At 32.4% G+C, this 14884-nt stretch overlaps 2 long non-coding RNA genes across 2 annotated transcripts; one reads left to right on the forward strand and one right to left on the reverse strand.

Annotated features, from left to right (window-relative positions):
- Nucleotides 1-5633: 5633 nt before the first annotated feature.
- LOC139523332 (uncharacterized) lies at nucleotides 5634-9068 on the reverse strand. Its single transcript, XR_011664596.1, has 3 exons — nucleotides 8891-9068; nucleotides 6171-6326; nucleotides 5634-5720 (listed from the first exon to the last, which is right to left on the reverse strand). It is a non-coding gene; the product is annotated as an uncharacterized lncRNA (long non-coding RNA).
- Nucleotides 9069-10977: 1909 nt separating this feature from the next.
- Nucleotides 10978-14640, forward strand: LOC139523333 (uncharacterized). Its single transcript, XR_011664597.1, has 3 exons — nucleotides 10978-11211; nucleotides 11892-11955; nucleotides 13326-14640. It is a non-coding gene; the product is annotated as an uncharacterized lncRNA (long non-coding RNA).
- The last annotated feature ends 244 nt before the right edge of the window (nucleotides 14641-14884 follow it).

Consider the following 14884-nt stretch of genomic DNA (forward strand, 5'->3'; position numbering starts at 1 on the left):
TGTCATATTCTTGACTTGGTACAGGCAAGAAAAAAAATGGTGAACTAAACCTGATTGTATACGTAGCTAACATCCCTCGTGAGTGACAGTATATTTGAGTTATTAAATTACAAAAAAAAATGTATCTAGGCACTTATCATGATTGACGTCCTCTATGGTTACCTTGCTTTGCTATGATGTCATAGTTAAATCAATCGTCGGAAATTACATAATAATTATTATTATACTATATTATGCTAGCATAGTTAAAAATAAGACAATATTAATGAAAGGAGATGCTACTATCAAAATATTCAATAACATTGTTTTCGTATGTAAAAATCATTATTTGCAAGGTCTTAAAAAAAAAGCTTGGAATGAATAGCACAACTGGTAATCCTACATACCCTGTAACATCATTTACAATTGATGAACTTTTACAAAGTCACAAATCTGTACTTCTTTCTTTTGGTGTTAACGTCAAAGAAAACAAAGAAAATCTGCCGTCATTGTACTGGATTCAAAACTTCACAAAACTCCGTATGAATAACGACTCATAGCTGGATTCTCAAGATGTTCGACTAAACTCCTTTCTAAAGTGCTGACTACTATTCTTTCTACAGTACACAATGGCCTTAAAATATTGGGATGATTATTTAAAACATGCAAAGTCTATTAAGTTTCATCAATTTACGAAATTGACCTTTATTAGAGGCAAGGGGGTAATTGGTAAGATGATTTCATTAATATATACAACTGGTATGGAAGCCAATGGACTAAAGAGGACATTGTACACATATCAACATCAATATAACATCTTGTGTTATCCACTTGAAAATATAAAGCAGTTCATAATAAATAAGTTAATAATAATCAACATGGAACTAATTTCTTATTTCGTTTTGGCTGCTACATTGTAAAAGGTTTTGAATTATGACCTTGATCATAATCTAGTGTAGGTATAGAGATCATATGATGTCATATATATAGATAGCATACTTTCATATGTAATACATTCACTGCTCTCTTATGATCTGAAATATAAAAAAAAATCAACAGTATGTACTTCTAGTCTGCTTTGGATTTCTTTCTAATAGACTGTAGAAATGGCAGAAAAACGAGTTCAGCATGTTATCAAGATATTTCAGCAAACGTAACTCATGTGAACTGCAAATGCAAACAAATGTTGTGAATTCTGGTTGAAACCGTTCAGATCAAAATTTAAAGATCTACTTTGAAACAACCATATTTTAAAACTATCAATTAAAGTAACACGTTTTTAAAGAGTTTATGCAGCGATTGTTTTTTTAGTCTTTTTTTTCAGTACAATGATATCAAGACTATTGATTATTTTTCGAAAAAATGGTGGATTGAACCTGTTTTTGTGACTAGCCAAACCTCGCACTGTTATGGCAATGTTAAATATAACACTAATATGACACCTTGTCATGACCGCAATACAGTAAAAATAAATACAATACCATTCAGGACAGATAAATACACCAATAAACAATACAAAAGTAGATTTCGACATGTTAACCACAGAATTAAAACGAACACGTAAAACAACAGGACAGCACAACAGAACCACGTACTGTCTTTCACACGACTGGATCAACGCAACCAAAGTGACATCGCAGTTAAATTTCCAAAAATTATTGATACTGTTCAAGATCAAGTTTCGAACTTTTGTATCTGGGCGTCACAAGTAAGTCTTGTGTGGACGAAACGCACTTCTGGCGTATTAAATTTTAAATCTGGTGCCTTTTGTTAGCTATTATTCGATTGTTTCTTTGTCCAATATGTTTTCCTATTTATTTGTATTGTAGTCCTGTTATGTTTTGTTATCATTTTAATGTTATATTTAACATTGTCATTAAAGCGGGAGGTTTGGCATGCCACAAAACCAGGTTCAACCCACCATTTTGTTCTTTTAAAAAATGTCCTGTACCAAGTCAGGAATATGGCCATTGTTACATTATAGTTCGTTTCTGTGTGTGTTACATTTTAATGTTGTGTTTCTTTTGTATCGTTTGTTTCCTCTTATATTTGAGTGTGAATTAACATTATTATAAGACATGTCACGGTACTTTTCTATCCCAAATTCATGTATTTAGTTTTGATGTTACCTTTGTTATTCTCATCGGATTTTGTCTAATGCTTAGTTCGTTTCTGTGTGTGTTACATTTTAATGTTGTGACGTTGTTCTATTATCTTTAATGCGTTTCCCTCAGTTTTAGTTTGTAACCCGGATTTTTTTTTATCGATTTATGAGTTTTGAACAGCGGTATACTACTGTTGCCTTTATTTGTAACTCTTGATTTGATGTATTTTATAACAACTACAAGAATATTATTATAGAATTGTGTTAGTAATTAAATAATTAATTGTATTATCTAGTTATGTCGGTATTTTTTCTGAATCATTCTGTAAAACAAATAAATCGAATACATATAGTTGCTTTAAACTAAAATCTTAGAAATGAACTGGGTGATTGAAACTGTGTTTTGAATTAACATTTTAAATGGTATAATGATATAAGGCTTGTGTTAGACCTGTAGTAATCTGTTCATATTTTGACTATTTTTTTTATTATGTCTGTTTAGTTCACGCATCATTGTAAATATAACGGAATTTGATGAGACTGTCATCAAAGTGAGAGGTTTAGCGCTTTAAAACCAGCTTTAATCCACCATTTTCTACATTTGAAAATGCCTGTACCAAGTCAGGAATATGACAGCTCTTGTCCATTCGTTTTTGATGTGTTTTGTCATTTGATTTTGCCATGTGATTATTGACTTTCCGATTGGATTTTCGTCTGAGTTCAGTATTTTTGTGATTTTACTTTTTTTTCATAGTAACCACCAGTTGCTTTTTCTCATAGCACAGTAACTAACTAGCTTTAATTAGTTTTTCTAAATTTTACTTCGAAATCGTTTTGTTTGGTTATAATAGACAACTGTAAACTTGGATATACAAGTTCAAAACAAATTAGCTCGAATTCCTGATAACTTGTTATGTGATGAGTTATATCATACTGTCCTTCAGAAATTACTTGAAGCTAATAATTCTGCTTTACAGCAATCAACATTCATTTAAAATACACATGCAACTCGTATTAAAAGACCTTCTCTATGAAAATGCTTTGAGAAAGACGTCTGCTATAACGTTCATTGAAATTTACATGAAGTGTTTAATATTCTACATTGAAATATTCTCTACTGTTGATCCAGTAAGTGCCATATTTTCTTCGAGAAATGTGATCACTTTCTCCTAAAAGTCTTTAAATACTTTATTTTGTTAAGTTTTGTAAAGTAATTAAAATTACATTCATTTGCTTGCACTTTACCTACCTAAAATCTGCAAAAAGATTCCACAAGAGTATGAGCACTTTCCGTCATCAATGGAGTTACACTTTTATTGTAAAACAAGTGAAAATTATAGCTAGCTATAAAACAGTTATAACCCACCAATTTCTTCAGGAAAACTCATTTTGAATGTACCTTAGAATTCGGTATTTTTAAAATACTTTTTACAAAGAACTTGTGGAAAATTTCCATGACATATGGTCAGTGACGTTTATTAGAAACTTCAGAGTATAATGTATATTTGGTAAGTACTAAGATAAGCATACTCACAACGAACTTGAAACCCTCTCTATTTCAACCATCTCCACAGAATTGTTTTTAACGTTTAGATTTGTATTAGAACTATAAGAAAAATTGAAGAATGGTTAGAATTAGCTTTAGATACATATGTTACGTCATAGCATTTCTTATCAAAACGACAAAAAAGTTAGCGGCAGTTGTAATTTCCTTTCAAACAATGTATAAAACAAATGCAATACACATTGGTATTCTATTTTGTTGTCAAATAATAGAATTATTATACTTTCGCATCCTAGCAAAATGAGCTAGCTACTATATCATCTGACATCACTGTCCTTATTCAACATTTCAAGAAACATTTGGTTAGTTTAACGTTTCGCACGATAGTTTCCTGTCATTTTCTTTTCGAAGCTTATATTTCGTAAATTCTTTTCGATTAGTGGACTTGTAGTTTTATTATATTGAACCATTTGAACAGAGAACATAAGCATTCTTAAAACGATAGGACGATTCATAGTCAGTGACGTCTCAATATTGTTATGAGAAATTTGTTTGTAAGAAATTATTTTACATACGATAATCAACTTATTTTGTCAAAGAACTCCCTCGATTTCAGAAATCACCTCTCAAAAATATAGTATTGAAAGTATTCAAATAGAATATAAAAAAATTATTTAAGTTGAAGACAAAGTAAAGATGAACACGATGTTCAATAAAAACTACAATTTGTATGCAACATACAAACTTGGGAGAAAGAAGGAACAGAAAGAAAAACAAATCAACTATCTACAAAGCACTTAACACACTAGAGATTGACTTACACGATCTATAAAAAAACACATCTTAGATGCCCTTGCAGGGTCATCAGTTATAACTCTAGTACTGACACCTTAACAGACAAACAATTTCAGCCACTGAAAATACTTTATGTATAACATGTAATAAACTAAAATGATTTTTGTAATATTTTTGATATGTTACGACACCAAACAAACCTTACATCATATGTAAGCAAATTACACTGACTTATTACGCATGCATAATGTATTCATACATACCGTTTCCGTCTAGAAATGATAATTATTATTAGAATAACGATTATCATGAAAATGATAAGGAACACCAATATACCAATAATCAATCCCAACTTTGTTAAAACTGTAAAAAAAAACACAAAAAAAAACATATAAATTATAAATCGGATAATAAACAGCAAGAATGATGCAGTATTTGTAAGATTTGAACTATAAAATATATCTGGTTCACGAGAAACTATTGATATACATTGTATACTGTCAAAAAGTTAAATAATGTAAAAGGAAAACTTGACACTGGCATAGACACAATTACGTTTTAAATCATAAGGTATTGACCACTTTTAGAAAAAAAAAAACCAAACAACTGAAATCGCAGTATAAGAAATAATAGAAGAATGTTAATAGATATACACATGATAATACTTAAAGCGGCCTTAGTTGAGTATCTGAACAGTTACCGAATAGTATAATTTATGATGTTGACAATTTATTAGCTTTGTTTAGTGAATATACTTCTTTAATAGTTGTCGGAACTAAAAGTGCTCATCTGGACTCCAGTATACTTTACTGCATTATTCAATTGGATGATGTCCATTTACCGAATTGATCATTAAAAATAAATGACATGTAGATCAATTATATCCCATTACAAGATGCAGCTAAGTTTTTTTTTATAATTTCAAAGATTATGTAAACGTTCACGTTTCTGTTGTATCACTGACTAAATATGCCAATATGTTATTGGGTTAAGGTCGTTGTATTTAATGTTTTTTTGGTCATCCACAACATAGCATCTGTATGATTTGAACCTATAACTACTAAAATCTTAAATCTTAAAGCTGAGTCATAAATAACAGGAGAAAGAACTGATAACACTGTCACAGTTAACAAATATGTTGAATTGAAGTTGCTTTTCCACCATGGTAGTTTGATTTTATCATTTATCGTTCGCTTTGTCGGTGATAACCGTAGCTCGTGTTATATCACCAAATGAAAGAAAATCCATAAGTACAATACATAGAGAAAAGATAGTCTGCTTTACTTATACATTACTTACGATACGTACCAGTGTCTGTTTCATCAGTTGTAGTTGATTCTGAAAGAAGTTGAGAAATAAATATTAGAGAATTTATTGCAAGAAATAAAACAAACGAAGCTTTGATAACATATTCAATGTTTATAAATATATATATATATATATATATATATATATATATATATGTATGTTTATGGCGTGAAAAAACTCAGTTTAACATTTATTTGTATAATCGTTTATCAGTTTATATAAAATTTGTGACTTTGTACAATCCGTTTATCCGGAGCACCTGAGATCACCCATAGTTGTTTGGTGGGGTTCGTTCTGTTTATTCTTTAGTTTTCTATGTTGTGTCATGTGTACTATTGTTTGTCTGTCTGTTTTCATTTTTAGCCATGGCGTTGTCAGTTTGTTTTAGATTTATGAGTTTGACTGTCCCTTTGGTATCTTTCGTCCCTCTTTTATCAATAATTCTACAAATGTATGCAATAAGGACACATGAAGACTCACGGTTACAATCATATATAGAAACTGAGCTAGTTCCTCCAGTAGTTGTTCCCGTTGGACATACAAAACAAAATGTCTGGCCTGTCAAGAGCTGGTATGTCCCGACACTACACGGTAAACATTCTTCATTTGATAGATAATGACCAATACTGCAAGAAACTGAAGAAAATGAAATAACAAATGAATTGTCCACTGGGAATACAAATTAATGTTTACAAATTCAAATACATTTACATATTACGAGAGTGACGCATATAATGTTTTAAACACAATCCAACCGTACCAAAAAGGAAATCAGAAGCCTTTGTTTTTGTACTTATATGATCAAAAGATGAATTTTGAGTGTTACTTTTTTGTTTTTTAAATTAACCAAATTGAAAATAACAATTTAAAGGGAGGAACATAAAAAAACAAACAATAAGACGATAATATGGAAATATAGGCAACATATGTTAAGTAATGGTCATATCTCATATATGTACACGTAAGTATATCTAGAAAGCAAATAAAAAAACTGAGGGAATCGAAAATAATGAGATCAAGTGGTCGATGGATAAGCATCCCCGGCTATTCTGTTATTACATCCCACTCATTACTCAGTTAAAATTTCATACTCGGGAATTGCACTGGTAGTAAAATTATAGATATGACTACAAATCTGATACCTAAAGAAATAAGACTACGCAAACAAGTCGCTACACAATTAGAGATGGTCACCGTAAAACTTGTAATGTCACTTTCAGTCGTGTTTCTCATAGATCTGTTGGAGCAGATACAAAACACTGTTCAACACCAAAATCACACGATCGCGCGAGTAATCTTAAAAGCTCCAGATTGGTAAATATATCTTGCTCTAAATATGGCACGTGTCACTGTTTATGGTAAGTGTAAATTCGACAATAAGTCTAAATAGAATATGCCCCTAACGGGACCCGCTTACGGAGTTGTGGCTGCTATACATGTAAATATCCGTGATGATCTGTGAAACTTGAAACTGATACTGCATAACGATAAACTAAAATGATGATGGTGTTCATAAAGCTTTCAATTAGATTTCTCTAAATTTACCAACATGAATACTAGTTTAATATCTGCATTGACAGCAGCAACACTTTATCAAGAATTTTTTAACAACATTTTAAAAATCGCATTCTAAGCGCTACTTGTAACTTTACATGGATTAATCTAACCTTTTTGAAAGCAGGGATGTCTAAACACGTCTAATCGCAAGATTCATCTAACGTAAATTTGCTTAGTAATTTATTACTTTATAAACAGGGAATTTAAGGAAGTAAAATTACAAATCACTGACTACCGAGTTCATAATGAACACGGTGAGAACTCGGGGACTAACAATACTTCTGCAGTGATATATACCTATTGCTAGTAAATAAAGATATTGCTGGCGCAAATACAAAATGACAATCCTGGTACAATGTATCTTCGATGAATTTATCCATATATTTCGGACGTCCAAAGCGATTCTCTGGAAATAGAAACGCAAGGTCTGGAATATTGTATCAACTTGAAGAAACTTGAACCCTTTATGCAGATGCTGCTGAAATATTGCTGAATCGAAATGTTAAGTTCATAATTGGTAGCTTGAATTATGTCTTTTGTCGTTATGGTTCGTTCTAGAATCAAATTCTAGATGTAAATCCAGATATGAAAATAATTAACTGCATATGTGGTATGCTTTATTTCGATTTCAATTGAATAGATGCAGCTTTTATTTTTCTCAATACTAAATAATCTATTGAGAGTAACGTGAAGTTGTGAACGCTAACTTTCTAATTGTTGAACAAATATTGAATGTTGAAAATCGAATGTTGAAAACGAATGTTGAATGTTGAAAACGATTGTTGAATGTTGAAAACGAATGTTGAATGTTGAAAACGAATGTTGAATATTGAAAACGAATGTTGAACGTTGAATGTTGAAATAAATCGAAAACAAGAATGTGCTAATTGATCCAATGTACAGGGATGACCCATCCTACTATCATTTTCTACGTTCAGCGGACTGTGAAAACGGGATAAAAACTCTAGTTTGGCATTAAAATTAGAAAGATCATATCATAAGGAACTTGTGTACAAAGTTTCATGTTGATTGGATTTCAACTTCAACAAAAACTACCTCGACCAACAATTTTAACCTGAGGCGGGACAGACGGACGACTGGACGAACGAACAGACAGACGAACGGACGGAACGGACGAACGGACAGAACGGACTAACGGACGGAACGATCACACAGACCAGAAAACATAATGCCCATAAATAGGGAATACAAATGTTTATTAATGTTGCAGGTTGAAATCGAATGTTTAATGTTAAAATGAATGCTAAAAAACTTAAAAATGAATGTTGAATGGTGAATGTTGAACCAGCTTGACATCCATCAACTTTCTTAAACTTATAATTCTTGCAATTTACAGAATAGACTGTTTTGGATTTTTAAATGTCTCAAATGTTCTACATTGTTATTTTTTTAAACGTTCAATCACAAGCAAACTTGATGAAGGCGTTTCAAAAAGCCTTTGGGATGAACACTGTATTTTTCAGATTAGTTTTTTTCCCTATTAAAACTAAAGCTACTTTTTCATCAGTAAATGTTAGATTATAGATAAATAGGGTACACGTTCTTGTATTTATCCTTATTGTTTATTTGAATAAAAAATATTTCAAATAAACTCAATATACACATGTATATTCTAATCTTACCACAAAACGCCACGTTAGCAATAGAACCAGATGGACACATTAACCAACTGTCTGAGGTCGATTGATTCTGTTTGATGTGGTAGGTATTGTTACCCAGGAGAATATTAAACGATTGACCATTGTTTTCTAGAGACTTCATTTCCGCAACAGCATTTGCAAGCCAATAGTAGCATGTCTGTGTGCCATCTTAAATAAATAAGTGTGAATAGGAAAGTTGAAATTCGTTATCGCAAAAACAGTTGTTCAAACCTCATACTAAATGGCGGAGTTAGAAGCCAAATCAAGGTGATGGAATCGAATGAATTCTAAATTGAGCGAGATCGGATTTGTTCGACGGGATAACCGTCAGCCTCTTTGCGAATCTAGAATCAGTCAAACTATGACAATCGAGAATAGGAGATAGTCGTTGAAGTTGCAGATTTGACAACAATTTTGGGTATCTACGACTGCAAATGTCGCTAGTGAGGTGAGACAAACTATTCTTACATTAAGTCCCGTGACACTTTCTATTTTGTTGTAGCGCGCTGCGAAATTCGTAATTTGTAGGCGTTGTGAACACTACGGTGGTTCAGTCTTGGATTAAAGATGTTAAGACATCAATTACTTTGATAAACCTTCATAGAATTGCGTAAAAATTTAGACAAGACTGGAGCTTATAAGTCCATAGTTAGTATCCAGAGAAAAGTTTGAAAATTTATATGCAAACTCTTTGATATTTAACATATAAAAGGTCTTAAAGTTTGGGCAATCAACATAACCAATGACAGGGCTAATAGTTCTGCGGAACCTTAATCGAGCTTTTTGTTTAATTGTCAAAATTTTACTAAATATCGTACTTCATACATACGAATGTAATGAAAAACGGGAGTATACTCAAATGTTCTGATTCCTTTTTTGTAATACAATAATACCTTGTTCTGACTTTTTATTTATTCATGATACGAACATACAAAGATGTCAATTTCAGAAAAAAACATATGAACATATGATAAGGATTAGAGTTGCTTAGTCCTTTTTTGAAAATAGATTGTAGTCACAAAGATACTACCTATATTGAACTAATCATATTTTGTAACGTGAAGGAAAAACCGAAAAAAAAGACGAATGAAAAAAAGTCAATCACTTTTCATTCTAAGCTACATAAATAAAATTGTGAACATCTTTACAAACACCCAGACTTTTATAAGTATTATTCTAAACTATCCAAATCTTACGTTTTGTGGTATTGCAGGCGATGGTAACAGAATATCCAATATAAACATTGTTGATATTACGCCTGGTACGCTGATAATTTTCATTACAATTATGAATCGCATAGTTTGTCATAATGCAAGATGCTGACATATAACATGACAACTGTTTATATCCATTGCTTATTTTTGAAGCTATTGCCATTTCTGTTTCACTGTCACATTCCAATAAGTCGTAAAAAGAAGTATAGTTCACATAAACCATTAACGACTCTTGAATATCTAAAAGCAAAAAATGTATTATAAAACGAACATTTGCATAATTGATCATGAGTACCATACATTTAATAAAAAGTCGCCCACAAATGAAGATTAAAATGATTTTGGAAATCGCATGATTGAAAACCCTCTTTTTTATTAATTAGCATGAGGAGTTGTCATTTAAACAGAGAAAATTCTATATTTGCAATAAATTTACCAGTATAAACAATCTAAACGATTACTTACTGGAGCAAGATGGTAGTCGTGCATATGGATTTTCCTCTGTTTGAAAATCCCACAAATGAAATGTTTCATTTCCACACCGATAATCAGGCCTGACATCCTCATCAAACCAATAACTATGGAAGCGCATATGGTACACCCCTTGTAAAGTTATTTTGTTGCTAATAAGTCGGAATTATTAGTCAAGTTGTGTGTTATAAGCTGGAATCTTATCATCAAGTTGAAGTCAAGTTGTCGGCATGATGTAGAAAAATTGTTTTACAATGTCGACTTGCTGATATAAATATAATGGCATAGTAATAAGAAGCCGGCATGTTGAATTCAACTTGTTAATTTATTAAGTCGACAACTTGTTTATTTGATATTAAATCATCATGTTGAAGTCAACTTGTCGGAATGCTACAGAAAAAGTTTTAATTACAATGTCGACTTGCTAATATAAATGTAAATGACATAAAATAAGAAGTCGACTTGTTTATTAATTAAGTCAACTTGCTTATTTGATGTTAACTTTATTCGTTCTCACGGTCAGATTCCCACGGTCCGTATTTTACTTCCTGTGCTGACACATTAAAGATGGAGATCGACAGCAACAACATCAGCGGGAGCAGTGGAAACGAGTCATAAGTAAGTTTATATTTGTTTTCTTTGGAGACTTAGCGTTATATTTTAATATGAAGCAATACTGAACACAAAATGAAAAAGATCATAGGGAGAAAAAACGTTATTGTTTGAATGAACGGGCATTGAAAAGTTACAGTTTAACGTGACCTGTGATAAGATCTAGAGTAAGACGTCTGCTATTATTAAAGATATATTCTACTTAAAGGGTTTCACCCCTCTCCCCACCATCCCATCACAAGTACACTACCCGTTCTGTACGACTGTCAATGCAAAATGGAAAAAAACTGAATGGTCCCTCCCTTTCGCCTTTCAGAGTCCTTTGTAGATCAATCTCCATGACTCATTTAATTCATAACAGCTAAGCAAAAAAAAATTAGTAATCTAAACAAATAATTTGATTCACAACTAGCAGGGTGGATCTTGTCATTTATAAGGGTTGGGTATGGGGATCCTAGCCCACGATAAAGGGGAGTTCCAACTATATGTCCCCATTCAATTGCATTGATCTTCCAAATAAATGTAAAAAAGGGTTCCAACCCCTGACCCCCTGGATTCGCCACTAATGCCAGGTAGAAAAGCATGATGCGAAACGAAATATGTGTTCACTTTATTTTGATATTGACCGATTAGAAGATTTTGCTATTCATTAAACATTTCAATTGAAGAAATATCGTCTATTTCAGCTGCTTGGTCACCTGCCCGTCTAATAAATGGTCAAAGACTATGGAATCAAGCAATATTTTAAAGGTAATGTTGAAAGTAAAACAAAGAAATATGTTGCTGACATCGAACATCAAATCAACACACTTTGGCTTAAAAACAAACAAAATTTGTCAAAACTTTCTTGTATAGTTTTTATAATGTTTTTCTTCATTTTAACTAATCAGCTCCATCTTCGTGGAAAGTATGAAAAAGGTTTAATACTGTATTGTGATTTATTTTTTGTAAAAACTGCACCTTAAACGGCCAAAAATTACAAAAAATAAAGGATTACCAAAATAGGAAAAATGAGCACACATTTACACGGCTCTAGCGAAAAATATAGTGAACCATGATATAAAGTTTTCTTCATATTTTGTCTAGCATGCGCAGTAAAAGCGAGACATGTAGGTACGGTTTTACAGGCGACGGTGAATATATGGCGTTAACATTACAACCAAGTTTGCTGTTCATGTCTTTATCTCGTGAAGCATAACGAGTAAGGTTCTTATATTTAGGATGCAGATTTCCTACATATTGTTCTTGCCAGTCAGTCATGTGCCATTTATCTTTGACCTATTTTAAATGCTTGAATGACCCTGAAGAACTCTAATAGTCAATTTTGCAACCGAGTTTACTGCTTAAGTCCATATCTCAAGAAATAGAAGTCTAAGGTTGATAATATTTGGCATTAACGTCTCCAACTACAAGGGGATGATAGTCTGAAGTGTAATTTTAGCTTTGACTTAGGTTGATGATATTAGACAAGGAGGTTCCCCACTACCAGGGGATGTCATTTTGATACCTGTAATTTGATCTTGGCCTTGTTTTTATGGTTGATTGACTTTGACAATATGCGACCAAATTTTATAAATTAGTCAATGATTGATAAAGAACTAGATATCATGTTTAAGGAGGCATGATGTTACAACAAATTTAGCAAAAATTGAAACATATTTTTTTCATAACAAATTTTATTCATTAGGTACACTATTCGTTGTTTCTTTAAGATATGGTACAAAAATCAACCAAACAAAATAAATTCGTTTAGGCATCAGATGACTTTTAAAATGTTTATTCGATTGCAATATGCTGGAAGAAGATATGTCCTCTTGTTTGAAAATGAAAACATGTTCAAATGTAAAAATATCATATGCTTATACCTGATACCTATAACGGGTAAATTTAAAAATGAAATATGTTATAAATATCGCCATGAAGATTTATTTTGGATTGTCAAAACTTACTGTGTATTTTTCCATTTCGTATTCCATTAAATGTGAAGGCGCAGCGCATTTCCTAGTAGTTGTATAGTAAGCTAATGACGTCACAGTGAACACCCTATTTAGATATCAAGCCAATCGGATTTTTCATTTTATCATTACATCATACGTGTAATTTCTATCTTTATGTTTCAGTTACTCTGTTGTCTCCTTTGTGTTGCTGATCATGACGTTACAGGAATACCTTACCCAGGCGATGATGCTTCTGTGCCTGAACTAGTCCAATACTATCATCAATTATGCTACACGTCCCTTCAAATATGTGGATTTCTCTTGTTTGTTCACGGAACATTCATGAGTTGTTCCATGTTAAAAAGACTTAAGAGAAGATTAAATATCAGACGGCGTAACAACCAGTCGCCATTACCTACAGTTGTAAGGACAATCCTGGCTTTACACCGTAATGGCCTGTCTAATGTTGGATACAGGTATATGTGGAGGACTCTGAACATAGGCTTTGGACTTTGCGTCACACAATCAAGAGCAAGGCTTTGCTTAAGAACAATAGACCAACAGGGTGTACTTAACAGATCACATCGAGTTCTTCGAAGGAGAGTGTACTACAATAGAGGACCAAACTATCTGATTCATGTCGATGGTTACGATAAATTAAAACCCTACGGCATAGCTATACATGGGGCAATCGATGGATACTCTCGTAAACTTTTATGGTTGATAGCAAGTCCCTCCAACAATAACCCCAGATATGTCGGTTACTGGTATCTTAATTGGATCAAACAAAGAAAGATGCTTCCAAGGGTTGTTCGATCGGATGCAGGAACAGAAAACGTCATAATGAGGGATTAACAAAGATCGTTGCGACATAATCAAAACGATGAAATGTCGGGACAAAATTCTTTTCTCGTCGGCAGATCTGTTGCAAATCAAAGAATAGAAAGGCTTTGGGGTACACTAAAAACGAGTTTCACCCAGTTTTGGAGAAACCGTTTCCAGGATTTCCAAGACACTGGACTTCTTAATGTATCGTGTCCAGTACATAAAGAATGTGTTCGATTTTGTTTCCTCTCCGTTATCCAACATCAATTGGACATGTTTGCTGAGAACTGGAACTCACATAGAATAAGAAGACAACGTGCTGAAGTTGTAACACCAAGTGGTATTCCAAATATGTTATACTATCAGCCAGAGATCTTTGGTGGAAGAGACTGTTCATTTCCTTTACCATGTAACTTACAAACAATTGACAATCTCATAGAGGAATATACAGAGAACTTTCCAGAGCATGGCTGTAGCAATGAATTTATTAACATTGTCGAGTTGCTTACTGGAAACAGACGAGATCAGTTTCCCATCATCACATCATACGATGACGCAGAGCTATTGTTTCGGACATTGATTGCTGCCTTACCGAATTGAACATTTGCTATACATTTTTTATACAATAATGATTTTGCATAAACATTTTTTTAGAAATTAATTATATATATAATATAAGTTGGTTTGATATTTGGTTTTACCATACAAGAATTAAATCAAACAAAATTACTAGGAGTTACTATATACTGTTTCTTGGTCTAGATTTTTTGTTGTTGATTATGGTAAATATAAAAGAAAATACTCTCTACGCCTAGTGCAGCATGATACGATCACATTTATCAAGGGAACAAACAGTAGGGCAAGTGTTGACACAAAGCTCATGCCTGATTTGTAACGCCTGGTCTCGGCACAAAAAA

This window comes from Mytilus edulis, chromosome 5 (assembly GCF_963676685.1).
Source record: "Mytilus edulis chromosome 5, xbMytEdul2.2, whole genome shotgun sequence".
NCBI classification, from domain to species: Eukaryota; Metazoa; Mollusca; class Bivalvia; order Mytilida; family Mytilidae; genus Mytilus; species Mytilus edulis.